General features: G+C 43.5%; 1 protein-coding gene across 1 annotated transcript in view; it reads right to left on the bottom strand.

Annotated features, from left to right (window-relative positions):
* The window catches only part of ADCY2 (adenylate cyclase 2), a 358,775-nt gene that overhangs the window by 345,289 nt on the left and 638 nt on the right, over nucleotides 1-12,848 (bottom strand). The gene's annotated exons all lie outside the window — the stretch shown is intronic.

Below are 12,848 nucleotides of genomic sequence, written 5' to 3'. Positions count from 1 at the left end.
CCACATGGCCAGCAGCACAGAACAGTCAGCTGCTCCTCATGAGGCTGGGAACCCAACTCTTAGCCAAGCCTGAACCCAGTGGAAAACAGGAAGAGGACAGTGTCCACTTGTTCCGAATCTGCTGACGAACTCCAGCTCTGAGTGAGGCTTAATGGAGACTTCTCCACAAAACAGAACCTTTTATACGGTGTCAAGAAAAACAGAGGCGCATTCATTAAAGTGCGTAAAAACTTGTAAACTGCATTCTTTCCCAGGTCTTGCTGGGCGCATCATGCATTTTTTCTTAGGGCTAGTGAATTAAATCACAGCATCCCCTCGGACTGAAATTACATTCCTGTCCTCCTTTCCCACTCCATCCCAGATGCTTGACAGAGAAGCCACGGAGTTACCCCCATGGCAATGTTTCAAGAAAGATGAAATTATAAAACTCCACAACAGAAAAGAACTCATCACTACAAGAGAGAAAAGGAAAACACCAAAGCATCATCAACCTAAATTGTTTTTTATTTTCACTACCCTCTCCTCCCTTGGTGGAAAAAAAAGTTAACATACAATGAAAGTGAAATAAAATATACTAAATTAAATGACTTTAGTTGTCCTAAAATGTCTCTTAAACAGTAAAAAAGAAAGAAAAGAAAGAGAAAGGAAAGAACAAAGAAGAAAAAAGGATATAGTGCCCAAAAAATGGGATGCATTAAAAAGCCTTCCACAAAAGAGGACTTTCCACAAGGTATAATCTACTCTAACCGTAATGGGCTCCTATCACTCTCTTTGAAATTTTGTCCGTCATTTTTGATGCACTTTCTGGCAATTTTGTATGGCTTCTAATTGCCAGGACTATTAAACACCCATCACTTTTATTTATTACACGGCAGCTCTTTTGTCTCTCTGAGGCTACTCTGCAAAGCAGAGGTCTGTCTGGGTTTTCATTTCCATGTGCACTTGTCTTTCTTTCCTGTTAAAAGCACTGGTTTCCACTGAGGTGGTAAAGGATGCCCTAATGTAAAGTCATGCTTTCTACTAACAACACTTCCCTGGAGTGCTTTGAAGTCAGTCTGAAAGCAGCCCTGCATCTGCCTCCTGTCCCGCAGTGTAGGCCAAGCACCCCAGTCTGCTTCTTTACTGTGCTCCACTGCAGGCTCGGTGGCTCTGCCTGTTCAGTACAACACCGCAGCACCAGGAGTAGCAGCGCTCTTGGGGAAAGCAAAACCTGTACTTAGCTAGGCTCTCCATTTGAAACAGGTGTCTGTCTGGAGATTCTTGTTTTCACATGCATATGTAACAGGAAAAAAAAAAAAACAACAACAACTTACACTCCAGTGTGATCATCTTAAACATACATAAAGCTAATAATCCTCAAAGCGTATACAGCAACAACATGTGTGGAGAGAAAAGTGAACCAGTTTCCTAAGAACAGAAGGTTTCCAGAACCTCCCACAAGCCAGAGCGAGCAAACAAGACAAAAATCCAAATCAAGCAAGCAACATAAACAGCAAGTAGACAGCATGATTTGACTGAATGGCCAGGAGAGAACAATTCTTTTCCGGCACACATGGGCAGCAGAACAACTCTGTACCATGCAGGGAGTGTAGTTTAATGGTAGAGCACTTTCCTAGTGTGTGCAGTGTCCTGAATTCAATCATGAGCAGATACAAAAAAATTACATATCAGGTAACCTGCTGGAAAGTATAAAAACTTTGAAGTTATCCAACAAAGCTATGTCCCTTGATCACAGTATAAGGCAAATTAGAAACTTCCACAAAAGTATATTAAAGCTCAGCTCTTATGTGCAAGTTAACAAAAAAATAACCTTTGGTTAAAGAAAAAAAAGCTATGAACTGAAATTTTAAAGAGTAATGAAACTATGTATCAGTTTTACAGCTACAATAACAGTGCCGGAGGTTGGTGCGAATTCCTAGGGCTGTGATGGTTTGTACTGGTGTGGGCTTGGTTTTTCTGGGAACTCAATTTCCAACAACATCCTTAACTCTATGGTTCTTTGCTAGAACTGAGCCAAAGAGGAATCTGGGGGGCAAAGGTTCAGAGTCCTCACCAACAGCCTTCACAGCCAGAAGTGCCTGTGGATGGACGGCGTTCCCAACAGCAGGTGCTGGTCTTTGCACTCACCTTACTGAGGGCTATTGTCTCCAGCTGTGCTACTAGCCGGCAGCAGCTGAGCAGACCATAGCTGAAGATAGCAGGAACCACAAGACCCTTCCTCAGGGCTCCTCCATCTTAGGTGCCCTTCAGTAAACAGCCATAGCAATCCCCACAGATTTCCTGAACCATCCAACTGTTGCTTTAAGAGTAATTCTCTAAAGCCTGATAATACTTGCTCTACTTTTGAGAAACAGCTGATAGCTTGCTATCAGGCCTGGGAAGAAAATGAATATCATAAGGGGTGACAGCATCACCATGCAATCTAAGATATGCAGCACTATGAAAATGTTGTCTGTCACAGACAGCCATTTGTTGAAAACTGAGTGATAAGGATAAGTCGGGGACAAGGCTTGACCAGAAGTATGGGCCCTGGGGGATAAAGAGATGGCTCAGGCTAAGAGCACTGGTTACTCTTCCTGAGGAACTGGGTTCAAGTCCTACCATGCAATCTGTAACTCCAGTTCCAGGGAACCCAGCACCCTCTTCTGGCCTTTGTAGACACCAGGCAAACACACATGGTATATATACATACATGCAACACACACACACACACACACACACACACACACACACACACACACACACCACAAAGTTTTTAAAGAGTATGAGGCTAGTAAACCTTTCAACTGGATTTTTCTCTTGGTACAGTGGTGGGGCGGGATAGACAGTGTATTAGCGTGGCTGTTTTCTGCATATAAGGTGGTTGCTAAGGAGTCAACAATGTGTCTTTTCAGCCTTCGGATATCCAGACCAAGAGAAGACTAGACACAGGGACGTGGCTTCCCTTCTTCCTGTGGGAACATGAGTACCATTTACTGTGTGACACTGAATTCTGAATTTGATGTTATCAATGGATGAAATTTGGGGAATGAGTGCTATTTTCTTGAAAGAATATACTAAATATGGGGGACCAGTAAGTGGCCTATATTAGTAATTAGAACTGTTATCACTCTAGATCACCTCTGATCATGAAGCTTGATATTAAAATTCCCATCCTTGATGGTTCATACTTGCCATACCAACACTTGAGAGGCACAGGCCAGAGGGTCAGCTTAGATTCAATACATAGCAATTATGAGGCCAGTATGGAATACATGAGATCCTGTCTCAGAAATAAATTAATAAAAGCAAAAAAAAAAAAAAAGTCCTCAAAACCAAAATAAATAACTTTAATCAACAACATCCAAAACCAGTACCTTTAACCAATCCTTCAGTTTCCTTCCCTTGGTGCAAAGCCATTTAGAGGAGAAGGAGTCTATTGGCTCAAAATGCTGGGTTACCATCCATCATTGCAGTGGAATAGCTAGTTATATCATGAGCACTCAAGAGCAGAGGGGCAGCGCACACACATATAGTTACTAAAGCTCACTGTCCTCTAAATGTACACAGTCCAGGGCCCAAAGGCAGTACATGCTGCTGCTGCTGCTGCTGCTGCTGCTGCTGCTGCTGCTGCTGCTCCTCACCTCAGGCAAAGCAACCAAGGCCAACCCCCACAGACATGCCCACAGGCCAGCGTGATGGGGCAGTCCTTCCTTCATTGAGAGTCTCCCCAGGGGAGATATGTGAAGAATAGTTAGAACTCATCAGTAAAATTCAATTTGCTACAAAAAAAGACAATGTGTACATTGATCTCAAATCTTATATGTATATATATATATATATATATATATATATATATATATATATATATATAATAATTTTGCTTCTCAACTTCAGATGGGGTTATATACCCTTAGAACCCCATCATAAATGAAAATATAACTGGAAATGTACTTAGAATACCTAAGCTAGCAAGGAGCTCAACTTAGGCACAGCACCGTAGGTTCTGAAGCCTGGCCTGCTTTCCTTCATGGTAATCTAACAAAGAGTGAGTTTTGCTCCTGTGTTCCAGCATTGCAAGGGAGGATCACAAGGCATCTTTCTAAAGCAAGGAATGAGTCTGACTCAAGGGTACAGGCTCAGGTCCTACTGAAGAGATATATATCTTACACTACTGTTAAGTTGAAAAGCCTTACATTGCAGTATCACTAAACTGGTGACGGTCTATATGTTCACTGTGTGTGTACGCATGTGTGTATGATAAAGTGAACAAAAAAAATGGACATTTTAAAAAGGCAAGCACAGGGCGGGAGAGGTGGCTCAGAGCACTGGCTGCTCTTCCAAGGGACCTGAGTTCAATTCCCAGCGACCACATGGTTGCTCACAACCATCTATAATGAGATCTAATGCCCTCTTCTGGTGTGCAGGTGTACATGCAGGCAGAGCAATATACATAATAAATAAATCTTTTTTTTTTTTTTAAAGGCAAACACAATTGAATGTGAAGCTCACACTTGGACAGAGATGGGGAAAGAGGTGGAGCATACACACAGAAATAAATCAGTGGCCAGATGTAGCCCATCCTGGATTAGTGGCAGTTTATTTTCATATAAGTAAGCAAGTAATCCAGACGTAAACCGAGGAGGATTGTGCCCCAGGAGGGAGGAGTAATCAACCTAATCGAATGACTAATCCCACTCTGCACCTACTCCCTATTCCAAAGCGCAGGGCCATTGCATCTGAATTAACTGCAGTCTGTCATGGGGCTCACCATATGTCGGAGCTACATCCGCATGTCATCATCTGCCTCCTCTGTACTCAGCTGACCATGTCAGTGAGGCTGTGGCATTTGTAGCTTTTATTGGCTCTACAATTAGAGTCATTGAAACGTTCTTTCCTTTCAAATGTGTACAGGGGACTGTTAGCTTGAAATATTAAGTGTTGTGTCTTATTCATTTAAGAGAGCACAAGAGACTAGCGTGCACACACACGCACACACACACACACACACACACACACACACACACACACACACAGTGCACATTGGTATATGTGCATCATTCGCCATGATTCAGTCTTGGGGATAAGTGCAGAGGGGTGATACTTGCTGTGCCTGCTCCATGCTGTGCCTGCAATATCAAACACGGTACATATGTAGGATGCCAAAGGGCACAGACGGGAAGCTTCAGCCATCCTATACACTAACTTCTCTACCAAGACCTTTTGAGAGGCAGAAACAGGAAGATCTCTGTGAGTTCAAGGTCAACCTGGTCTACAAGGTGACCGCCTGTCTCAACAGAACAAAACAAGCAAACACTGAACTGGGCGTGACTCTCACAAGTCTCTCAGACACAGCGGCCTCTGGAGAAAGCAGTCAGAACTTCAGTGATCTAAAGAAAAGTCATTATATTATATTGTATTCTGGTATATTTCAACTCTATTACAGTATTCACTCAATATATTGAAATGCCCCTAATAATTTAGCTTTAATTACTAGATTTTTAAAATTAGGTTGAAATATAACATATCTTAAGAATCTCTAATGATCATGAGTCTGGTCTCTTCCTTTGTCTGGCTCTCTCTCTCTCTCTCTCTCTCTCTCTCTCTCTCTCTCTCTCTCTCTCTCTCTCTCTCTCTCTGTGTGTGTGTGTGTGTGTGTGTGTGTGTCTGTGTGTCTGTGTCTCTGTCTCTCTCTGTCTCTGACTCTGTCTCTGTCTCTCTGTCTCTCTGTCTCTCTCTGTCTCTCTGTCTCTGTGTGTGTGTGTCTGTGTGTCTGTGTGTCTGTGTGTCTGTGTCTCTGTCTCTCTCTGTCTCTGACTCTGTCTCTGTCTCTCTGTCTCTCTGTCTCTCTCTGTCTCTCTGTCTCTGTGTGTGTGTGTGTGTGTGTGTGTGTGTGTGTGTGTGTGTGTGTGTGCGCGCCCCTCTCTCCCTTCCTTTTCCCTCCTTCTTTCCCTTGTGCCTCACTTCTCCTCTCCCCTTCAGTACAGTTCACTTTAGAGTTCTGGGTGAGTCTGGGAACCAGCTGCCCAGTTGGCTCACCATGGTTTTCCAAGTTGACATCTCTTCCTTTGTCCACTGCTCTTGCCTGAGTCTGAGTCTGGCTTCTTTAAACAAAGGTATAGGCCAAAGTTTTTTTTTAAAAGAGAGAGTGAGGCACAAAAGGAATTATTTGTAACACTGCCAATAAGGCTGGACCCAGGCAGCCCGCCTCCTGGCCTTCCCTTACCCCTTCCGTGTGCTTTTGTTGTATCCTTACACAAAGAAGGCTTTGAATTAGCACAAGACTAATTTTGTCAAAAGAAGCAAACATAAAAAGTGACTCAATAATTCTTTTCTCTCTCGCCCAAGTGCACCTGGGATTTGCAGACCAGGTATGCGTGTATATTTCTTAGTCTAATGTCATGCTATCACAAGGTAAACACTGCCTTATTATGCTTAGTAATTTTATTAAAATTACTCAACGGTAACAGCATTGAAAAGTGTGGAAGATGCTATGAATGTTGAGTTGGCAAGAACTGTTCTGTTGGAGAATGTTAAACTTTTATCCAGATGTGACTTGTAATTACACTAGTCACACTTCTTCCCATTGCCTCCTTTGAAAAGTAAATCAGTTATATACACATTTATCATATTAATAGAAATACATCCCTGGTCGTTCACAACCAAGATTTTAAAATTCCAGTATTCATTTTGTTTTCATCCTGAAATACATATATCAATACAAGCCATTGACAGAGAGGTGTTGTTGTTGTTGTTGTTGTTGTTGTTGTTTTGTAATACAAAAACAATGGTGACAACAACATACTTGTTCCAGGCATAGTATATGTCCCCTTTTGTCTCAAGATTAATCAGACCAAATTCATAACAACTAAGTCCCATTTACATGGTCTCATGTTACTTTATGAAAGCGACTGAAGAAAACAAAAACAGATGATTTAACTCACTAGACTTATCTGCAAAGAGGCAAAATGGAGGACTGGGTCCAGGTGGATACGCTTTCCGCCAGTGGCCACATGTGGGAATACAGCCGTGAGGAGATGGATGGCTGCATCACACGCAGAGGCCAACAACTTCCCTTTCGAAAGAACTCACAACGAGTTCAGAGAAAACACAACTATAGCTAAACCTATCTGAACTTCCCCAGCAACATGATGGTTAAACCATTTTGCACAATTCATGAACATTCCCAGTATCAGGAGCAGAACTCAATACTGGTTGGGTGTTCAGCAAGGGTTAAACTCTGCAGGAAGTGGGACGTGAATGCACAACAGAGGAAGGAGCAGGAACCACGGGTAGAAGCGAGCCTTAGCTGAGGTGCGCAGAATTGCCAGGTACCCCCAAATATAAGCCATAACTGAAGAGATGACTTCGGTGTGTTGACATGACACACTTGGGGATGGTATCAACCCAGCAGCAGCCTCAGTGGGTGCTCAGGAGGTATTCAGAGAAGTAGGAAACTGAGGCAAGCTAAGTGACCATCTCAGTGAGAACAACCTGTCTAACGGTCTAGCACCCTAGTAGATGCTGCCTCAACACTTACCAAAAACAATAGCAGATCAAACGCATTCCTGTCATGAGGGCCAGAGCGCAGGCTTGTTAACTGTGCTGTGTGCAGCATCTCAGTTCCAACTGTTGTTCTTCAGTAGAATCCATGACTTAAAAATATCAGTAAGAAACCACAGCTCAAAGGCCATGCTGCTTTGTCAGGACCTTCTCAGACAACGAGAGTGCCACGAGTGGATTCGGTGCTCAATGGCGCAAATCCTAGGAGGAGTTGGCGTGCTGAAAATGACTGATGCCACCACTTCAATGAGCAAGCCATGAAGAAGCATCGCTGCCCATCCTTCACCACAGGAATAGGGGAATGAGATGCGACCATTACAGAGTGAAGTCTGAGCACAGGCACACAGGAGGGATTCCGCCAGGGAACTATGAAAGTCGGGGATAGAAAGTCCAGACCTGCAACGTTCTCCCAGGGCATCATCTGGGGAAAGCTCAGTGCCCTGGGATCTGGTCCCTTCTCTGCAACTATGTGACCTAGAAGAAATTAATTTAGCCCTCTTGGTATAAGTTTGCTCGTATACTGAATGAGTCCCTCTCAATTTTACTAATAGTTGGCTATAGGACAATGAAAATGCATTCACAGAGGATCTTGGGAGATCAGATGATCTCTGAGATGCTTCTTGGCCATTCTGATGCTCTTTCTGAGGCAGGCTCATTTTCATTTGACAAACACATGTGGCAAACAGGCTACCTACTGTCACCGTTGTCAGAACACAGAAAGGAAGAGCATCTGAATTCTGAGACAGCTAGATGCTCCTATTCATTTTTCCACTATTGCTGTTCTTCTCCATCCTTCCTAGACAGGTTCCTGTGTAGCTCAGGCTAGCTTCAAACATCAAAACATATCCAAGGGTGACCTTGAACTGTGATCCTCCTGCACTGGGATTGCAGGTGCGTAACACAAAGCCTCCTTCTCTACCGCTTAAACAGACAAAGTGACATCCAAGGAACGCTTCCATTTTCAATTTGTACCTAGACAGTTCTCTGTATTACAGCCACCATTTCCTTCACAAGTTTAGAGTTTCCCCTTGGCCTCTGTGTAGACTGCAAGTAAGATGTAACCGAAATGGCTTTAGTGACTGGCTGGCTGCAGATTACAAACACCTGCAGAGAAAACATTCCTTCTATGCTTAGAGATGCCTGAAAAGATAAATGTTTAGCCACCTCTGCTCTGGTTCTTAGGGAAAATGCCCTGTTTCCTTCTGAAACCACGGCAAACACACACTAAAGCTTCTGTTCCTTAGAGAGGAGGGGCTTGTCTGCCTGTCACCCCAGACTGCAGCCTTTCTCAGAATGGGTTATTCCTCCACCAATTACAGCTGCTGAAAGACTGGATCAGCCAAGGCATGTTCCCTCCACAATTGCCTGTGCCTGTTTATTTGTTTTGAAAGACGAAAATTCTCTGTAGTAGATACATGAAAGAAATTGTCTGATATATTCACCCGTGGTGGTGGGGGGGACTAATGCTGGAAACTAATGTTTAGTGAAAAGTATTTACACTCACTGCTTCTGAAAGGTAGCTCACCATGTGATGGTAAAAGAGGGTGGGTCATATGATCAGTTGCATTGCACATATTGAATATTTATAGTTAATAAGAGTACATATTCTTACTTTGGGATATATTACAAAGTTCACTTTATTAAAATGTCTGACTATTTTTAATTTATGAGAACATAACTTTCCCATTCAAATACTGACTATTTCTAATCATACATTTCAGTCAAAACAAACATGTCCAAAGCCACCTGGTATTTTGACAAACACAATTTATGTCAACTTTTCCTAACAATGAAGGCAATTTTTGAGAAAAGCCGGCAGGTTTCAGACATAATAAAATAGAGGATGTTGTTCTGAAAGGAGGTTTTCATGCATTCAGTAATGAGAGCCAGCTCTAAAAATCAAAGTGACATGATAATATTTACAACTTAGTTTGGTCTCATTAGTTCTAAGTTTTCTGTTTCAGGGTCGCCCTGACAACAGACATGAGGCACTTGGTAGCACTCGGGAAACCAATGTCAAAAAGTCATAAATCAGGTTTTTATTGGAACGTTCCACAGCAAGCAAAGAGTGCTCATATTGTCGTTAGAATGGAGAAACACAACCTTTCCCAATAATTGATCTATTGTATGTAAGTCATCAGGATAATTCTTAGCAAGCATGACATTAATCTTATTTTTAGACTTTTAGATTGAAAACAATTCTACAAGACTGTTAAGTTTCAAGTCAGACTTTTTTTTTTTTTTTTTTTACAAAATAATGAAAACACATCAAAGATCCACTGAATGCTATGGTCAGTATGGCAGGATGGACCCTAGGTTGAAATTAAGTGATATAAAATTTTATGTGTCAATTAGGACAATACTAAATCAAAGCACATGTAGCTATATTTCTCCTTTTTATTTATTTTCATTTATACCTTGATACAAGGCTTCATGTAGCCCAGACTAGCTGGAACTCACAATGCACTGAGAATAACCTTGTATTTTCTACTTTTCTTCACTGTCTAGAATTACAGGGATGTAGTGTTTTGGATGGAACCTGAGGATTCCACGTTAGGCAAGCATTCTACCCACTGAGCCACATCTACAGGCCCCCTTTTCCCTTCTGAATATAAACTCAAAAACAGTTCATATAAATAAAAATCAGCTACCAACAAGATTTCTATGTACTTGGATCACCCTTGGATCATACTAGGAGATAGGAAATTTGTTTAAGAAAAGTGCCACCTATTTGTTACAACTGTAAGGACTCCTGAAAGATGAACAGAAATCAAAACCAGGCAGATGCATGGGGAATGAAGGAAAGTATCCAGATTTTAGGAGAAACTCTATCTGTTTCACTGCGGAGTTACAGGAGAGCTCTCCTATGCCAGAGAGTGCCCCAAGGCAGAGAGATGGCAGGGGTATTCTCTCCACCCACCCCAGCCTCATCTCTGAAGACAAAGTCTGCTCCATTTGAGACAAGACTGCATGTCTACCCACATCAGCAGGGCCCCAACTCAAACCTGGTGTGTTGCTCCCACTTTAGCTGTCTTTGATTATCTGGATTGGGGGCGGGGGGCAGTTTCTTTTTGAAAGTGGAGATACTGCCTAAAACTTTTCTAGAAGCAAAATAGAAATAAGTCTTTGTGAACTTGGGGTCCTCCCGGGATGTGGAACTTGGGGACAGGGCCCACATCTCCCAGCCATGTCCCCCTCGGCAGAACCCTGGAGCCACAGTCCACACCTGAAGGTAACCTTTGGACCAGATCCAGGCATCCTCCCTGGAACATCCTCTGCAGTTTACATAGTGGACATGAAGCCAGGTAGGGACGTGGAAAAACAGAATCCACTCCGTGTCCTATGTGGACCTTGCCCTGAGTGAAGGCAAGGTACGGAAAACACCCACTTTGGTTCGAATGATTTAACTGAATGAAGACCAGTGTGGAAGTGACTGGCATAATAAGAAAAAGTAATGATGCCCTTTATACTGGTATGAGGCCTACCCCCAGCTGAGGAGCTACCGGCAGTTAGTGGATGGCTTCTGCAAGAAATAACGTTGTTTTCCTTGGAGGGGTGGCCACTGGCAAGGTTCCCGTACACCAGTGGATAACCCCACAGCTATGCACATATGGACAGCATTAATTGGACTCCAGGTTTTTGTTTTTTTGTTTTTCTTAGTCTTTTAGAAGGCAAGGAGATAGACTTCTCAAGGGGATGAGAGGGCGGAGGGGGAGGTTAGGCATGATTAAATACAATGTCTGTGAAAGTTTCACAGACTATTTTTTTTAAAGGGCATCATCCCAACATTCAAACTAAGCAAAACAGAACATTAAAGGAACTCTTTAAGGACAAGTGGGAGGGAAAAGGGGGAACTCAGAAAAGCAAGCCTGAAGTCTTCCCTGTCCATCCCATCCCCACCCCCACCCCATCCCCACCCATGAATTTCTCACAGACCCAGTCAAGAGCAGCTAATTCAACATGACTTAAGTTAGAGCGTTCCCACATGGAAAACAAGGTAGTGTGCCTGGGGAACATGAACTTCGCACTTGTCTCCCTAGACTAGTGGCACTATAAATAGGCCGTCACCTGCTCCTCTCCATTTAGGAAGACACCAGGCAGAAGGGGTTGAATTACATGTTCAGGAGAAAACACTTAGGAGGAACTCGCCTCCAAAGAACAACCGTGATGGGATGCGTTTTCTTGCCAGCAGTAGGAGAGTGAGGCGAGGTCTTCAGGATCTGTCTGCCAGTGATCGTGCCTACCCACACCCCCAAATCTCTCTTTAAGTTCTTTTTTGCCTTGGGAGTAGTGACAAGCAATTTTGGTTATATGCCAGGCATAGTCGCTGCCCCCACACCTAGGCTTACAAGGGTCAAAGGAGCTCCCTGCTTTGCCTGCTGTAGGAGAGTACCAGTGACGTCATGGCCTGCCACGTTGGATTTTCTCTCCTTACCTCATGGAATTCAGTCAGAAAACAGGACTCACGCTGGTAGGGGCATTAAAAAAAAAACTGAAGCGTGATGTAAACTTTTCTCCCATATGGCTCGGGATATCTAAAACAAATTGCCAGATACCTAAAGGAGTTTCTTGGGGCCGCTGAGGCAGCACAAGCTGCGGAGACTAGTGAGAGCAGAAATGCATTTACATCCCAAGCTCAGGAAATACCATTCAGTGGGGGACATCCCCACATCATTTGCTGACCACACAACTCACGGGAAAATCCAGGCCTCGCACGCGCACACAGTCTGCACATTCAAATCATGGGGAGGGGGAAAAGTTTGAGCCACATTGAAGAGAGTGCTAAGAGGAAGTTACCGCCATCTACAGATTTCTTCTCAGGGCTCAAGGGAGCCAGCCCAAGATTCCTGACTAAAAAATATGAACCAGACAGATTGACATGAGATCTTGGGCTGCATTCATGCCCCCAGTGATGAAACCACGATTTAACCATCTGCAGGGGACCAGTTAGCAAGTCATGCACGCCTTTAGAAAGGGAAAGGCAGGGAGGGTCTCTCTAAATTTTAACTCACTCGTAGTGTCTGGGGATGAAACACCGGTGGCATCTGCTCAACACTCCATCACTTTCTACATGGCTAAGCACGGAAAGATTCAAAAGCAAAGATGCACATTATCTGGTTTTCATTTTCGCTGTCATGAACCGCTTTCCCCAAACAGCGTGTTCTAAGAGTTAAATAATGCCCAGACCTAAGTCAAAGACCAGAGCAGGGGCTGTTCCGCGGACAGGGATGGGAGGCATCAGGCGCGCCAAGGAAGCACAAGAGGACTGCCACTGCTGCGGGCAGCGGCGGCGGGAGAAAGCGCAG

This window comes from Acomys minous, assembly GCF_964271855.1.
Source record: "Acomys minous genome assembly, chromosome: 5".
Taxonomy (NCBI): Eukaryota; Metazoa; Chordata; class Mammalia; order Rodentia; family Muridae; genus Acomys; species Acomys minous.
The sequence above is the reverse complement of the archived record's forward strand: the minus strand, read 5'-3'. Positions and strand labels throughout refer to the sequence as shown.